This window comes from Bos taurus, chromosome 9, assembly GCF_002263795.3.
Source record: "Bos taurus isolate L1 Dominette 01449 registration number 42190680 breed Hereford chromosome 9, ARS-UCD2.0, whole genome shotgun sequence".
NCBI lineage: Eukaryota > Metazoa > Chordata > Mammalia > Artiodactyla > Bovidae > Bos > Bos taurus.
This window is the reverse complement of record NC_037336.1, coordinates 64,040,215-64,045,244: the sequence shown is the minus strand read 5'-3', so window position 1 is coordinate 64,045,244 and position 5,030 is coordinate 64,040,215. Positions and strand designations below refer to the sequence as shown.

The following is a 5,030-nucleotide window of genomic DNA, read 5'->3' as shown; positions in this document are numbered from 1 at the left end:
TCTTCCTTCAGGGGATCTTCTTGACCTAGGGATCAAACCCACATCTCCTACGTTGGCAGGTGGATTCTTTGTCGCTGAACCACCAGGCAAGTCCTTTAGTTACAGAGGCAAGACCATTATTAGAACCAGATCTCTGAATCACCACATCTTTTAAAGGGTTTTGTCAGGAAATGGAAACGTGGGGGAGATGACTGCATGACCACTCAGAAGAGGAAAATCTTTAAAAGCACTTGAACGATGAGCAAAAGTTTCCTTTTCTCTAAGAGAAAAAGAAACCCCATTCTTGTTTGACCTTGGGGGGGAAATATCCTTTAGTTGCATTACCTGACAGTTAGTTACACTTACATGAATAAAATAAATCTTTCCACTAAAATCTCTACAGTCACCATCATGGATACTATTGAAAAATTATATGCTTTCTCGGCTAAGCTGCTGAGATCAAACAAAGAGAGCAGGACTGGCATCCTTCTAACTTTTTCAAAAAAACATTTTTTAGAGCAATTTTAGGTTCACAGCAAAACAGAGCAGAAAGTACAAAGATGTCACATATGCTCCCTGGCTCCACGTACACACAGTCTTCCCTGCCTGTCAACACCCTATACCAGAGTGGTACACTGGTTATAATCAATGAGCCTGCACTGACACATAATTATCACCCAAAGTCCATACTCTGCATTGTTGAACTCTTGGTGTTGTACATCCTATGCATTTTCACAAATGTATAACAAATCCACCATTATAGTGTCATACAGAGTAGTTTCATTGCCCTAAAAATCCTCTGTGCTTCACTTCTTTATCCCTCCCTCTACTCTAACCCATGGCAACCACTCACCCTCTTCCTGTCTCCAGAATTTTGCCTTTTCCAGAATATCATACAGTTGGAATCATATAGTATCAGGCTTTTTGGATTAGTATCTTTTACTTGCTGCTGCTACTGCTAAGTCGCTTCAGTCGTGTCCGACTCTGTGTGACCCCACAGACGGCAGCCCACCAGGCTCCCCCGTCCCTGGGATTCTTCAGGCAAGAACACTGGAGTGGGTTGCCATTTCCTTCTCCAATGCATGAAAGTGAAAAGTGAAAGTGAAGTCGCTCAGTTGTGTCCGACTCTCAGCAACCCCATGGACTGCAGCCTTCCAGGCTCCTCTGTCCATGGGATTTTCCAGGAAAGAGTACTGGAGTGGGGTGCCATTGCCTTCTCTTTCACTTAGTGATGTACATTTAAGGTTTTATAACTCATTTCTTTTTTAGCACTAAATAACATTTCATTGGTTATGGAATGAAGCTGGTTTCATAGTTCCACATCTTTTCATGGTTTCATAGCTCATTTCTTTTCAGTACAGAATAATGTTCCATTGTCTGAATGTATCACAGTTTATCTATTTACCCACTGAAGGACATCTTGGTTGTTTCCAAGTTTTGGCAATTCTGAATAAAGCTATAAACATCCATGTACACGTTTTTGGGTGGACATAAATTTTCAACTCACTGGGGTAAATTATCAAGTAAAGAGATTGAGGGATTATAGTAAGAGTATGTTTATTTTTTGTAAGAAACTACCATACTTTCTTCCAAAGTGACTATACCATTTTGCATTCCCACCAGAAACGGATGAGAGTTCCTGTTGCTACTCATCCTTGCCAGCATTTGCTCTTGCAGCATTCTAGATTTTGGCCATTTCTAAGAGGCATGTAGTGGTATCTCACTGTTTTGTTTTGTTTTGTTTTTCCCCAATACTTTAATTTCAGAACAACAACAACAAAAAACACAGCACACAATATTCAAACCCCATGTCAAACGTGGATAGGGATAGGGCTTGCTTGAGGCCCTTGTATCCTGCCTTAGACAGAAGGACAGAAATAAAACCACTAGACATCAGCAGAGGGACCCACGTGAGCCAGGGCCACTAGGGCTGCCACTGGGGGAGCCATGGGGATGCTACACAGAGGGAGCAGGCTGCAGGTAAAAACTCCTAATCTACTTCTTTCATGCAAGAGGCATCCTCGTCACACTCAAGGGGGGAATCTCAGCAGGAACAGCAGCACTGGGCTCCTCCGCCATCACTATGTCGTCATCAATGCCCAGGCCAAGCTTTATCTTGTGGGAGATATGGCTGGAGTGGGTCTGGGGATTTTCTCAAGCGAGAAGCCAGAAGAGAGCAGTGCGGTTTCAAACAGCAGCACCACCAGGTCCCTGACAGGCTTGCCGTTTATGCCTGCCTCTTGCCTTCTGCTGCAGAGTCTCCACGATGGGGTGATCAGGACTGATCTCCAGGTGCTTTTGGCCATCATTTAGTCCATGGTCGAGTTGCCCCAAAGTGCCTGAGCTTTCATGATGCACTGCATGTTGGCTGTCCAGCTGTGGTGCTCATCACAGTGCAGCAGGGTGAAGACATGAGCCTGTCTTCAGGATATTGTCACCTTCTCCACCTTCTTATCCAAGATCTTTTTCGTGAGTTTGTAGAGGTTCTCAAACTTGGCCTTGCTCTCCTCCACCTTCTTCTTCTCCTCCTTGTACTCAGGCAGCTCCAGGCCCTCCTTGGTCATGGAGACCAGACTCTTCCCATCAAACTCCTTGAGCTGCTGCACACAGTGCTCATCAATGGGCTCCATCACATACACCACCTCAAAGCCCTGCTTCCACATGCACTCCACAAAGGAAGAGTTCGCAACCTGCTCTTTGCTCTCACCAGTGATGCAACAGACGGACTTCTGGGTCTCCTTCATGAGAGACATGTATTCTGAGAGAGAAGTCATCTCATCTCCAGACTGGGACGTGTGATAGCACAGCAGCTCAGAAAGGTATCGCCGGTTAGTGGAGTCCTCACAGATTCCAAGCTTCAGGTTTTTAGAGAATGCCTCATAGAATTCCTTATATTTCTCCTTGTCTTCTGCCAGCTCAGAAAAGAGTTCAAGGTACTTCTTAACAATGTTCTTATGAATAACCTTCAGAATTTTGCTCTGCTGGAGCACTTCTCAGGAGATGTTCAGGTGAAGGTCTTCAGAGTCAACCACCCCACGGAAGAAGTTGAGATATTCAGGAATCAACTCATCACAGCTTTCCATGATGGACACATGGCGGACATACAGTTTGGTGTTCTTCTTTTTGTTCTCGAAGAGGTCAAAAGGAGCCCAATGAGGGATGAACAGCAGTGCTCTGAATTCTAATTGACCTTCTACAGAGAAGTGCTTTACTGCAAAGTGATCTTCCCAGTAATTGGTAAAACTCTTGTAGAACTCACCATATTCCTCCAGGGTGATGTCATCAGGGTCTCTGGTCCAAATGGGCTTGGTCTTGTTCAGTTCTTCCTGAGCAATGTACTTCTCCTTTATCTTCTTTGTCTTCTTTTTCTTATCTTTGCCACTATCATCCTCCTCATCTGAACCCACATCTTCAATCTTAGGCTTCTCTTCATCATATTTATCTTCCTGTTCTTTCTCACCTTTCTCTTCTTCAGCCTCATAGTCACTGATTTCCTTTTCACGTTCTTTCTCCAGATAGAGTTTGATGGGATAGCCTATGAACGGTGAGTGCTTCTTTACCACTTCTTTGACCCGCCTCTCTTCCAAGTACTCTCTATGGTCTTCCTTCAGGTGGAGAATCACTTTGGTACTCCGGCCAATAGGCTCACCATGGTCAGCATGGACAGTGAAGGAACCGCCAGCAGAAGACTCCTAGGCATACTGTTCCTCATCCTTATGCTTTGTTATCACAACCACTTTCTCTGCCACTAGGTAGGCAGAGTAGAAGCCCACACCAAATCGCCCAATCATGGAAAAGTCTGCACCAGCCTGAAGAGCCTCCATAAATGCTTTAGTGTGAGACTTGGCAATGGTTCCCAAATTATTTACAGGTCAGCTTTGGTCATGCCAATGCCTGTGTCTACCAGAGTTAGAGTATGTTCCTAGGGGTTCGGGATGATGAGAATTTTCAGTTCGTTCAGTTCAGTTCAGTTCAGTTCAGTTCAGTTCATTTGCTCAGTTGTGTCCGACTCTTTGCAACCCCATGAATCACAGCACGCCAGGCCTCCCTGTCCATCACCAACTCCCAGAGTTCACTGAGACTCACGTCCATCGAGTCAGTGATGCCATCCAGCCATCTCATCCTCTGTCGTCCCCTTCTCCTCCTGCCCCCAATCCCTCCCAGCACCAGAGTCTTTTCCAATGAGTCAACTCTTCGCATGAGGTGGCAAAGTACTGGAGTTTCAGCTTTAGCATCATTCCTTCCAAAGAAATCCCAGGGCTGATCTCCTTCAGAATGGACTGATTGGATCTCCTTACAGTCCAAGGGACTCTCAAGAGTCTTCTCCAACACCACAGTTCAAAAGCATCAATTCTTCGGCGCTCACCCTTCTTCACAGTCCAACTCTCACATCCATACATGACCACTGGAAAACCCATAGCCTTGACCAGATGGACCTTTGTTGGCAAAGTAATGTCTCCATTTTTCAATATGCTATCTAGAAATTGGTCATAACTTTCCTTCCAAGGAGTAAGCATCTTTTAATTTCATGGCTGCAGTCACCATCTGCAGTGATTTTGGAGCCCCCAAAAAATAAAGTCTGACACTGTTTCCACTGTTTCCCCACCTATTTCCCATGAAGTGATGGGACAAGATGCCATGATCTTAGTTTTCTGAATGTTGAGCTTTAAGCCAACCTTTTCACTCTCCTCTTTCACTTTCATCAAGAGGATTTTTAGTTCCTCTTCAATTTCTGCCATAAGGGTGGTGTCATCTGCATATCTGAGGTTATTGATATTTCTCCCAGCAATCTTGATTCCAGCTTGTGCTTCATCCAGCCCAGCGTTTCTCATGATGTATTCAGCTCTTTACCACTGTCCAATTTGAAAGGGTCTGTCAGGCTCTCATAGCAAATCTTATCCAAGGCATCAGAAGCATTACTGATCAACTCCGGAAGAAAAATTTCTTTGTTGGAATAGAAGGTATTAATAATAAGAGACATGAGTTCGGCAATTTTTGCCTCAAAGGCAAATGGCTCCACCTCCGTCTCCATGGTGCACTTCCTCAGGCAT

At 44.7% G+C, this 5,030-nt stretch overlaps 1 pseudogene; it reads right to left on the bottom strand.

Moving 5' to 3' along the window:
* Positions 1–225: 225 nt before the first annotated feature.
* On the bottom strand, positions 226–5,030 carry LOC509791 (heat shock protein HSP 90-beta-like; annotated as a pseudogene).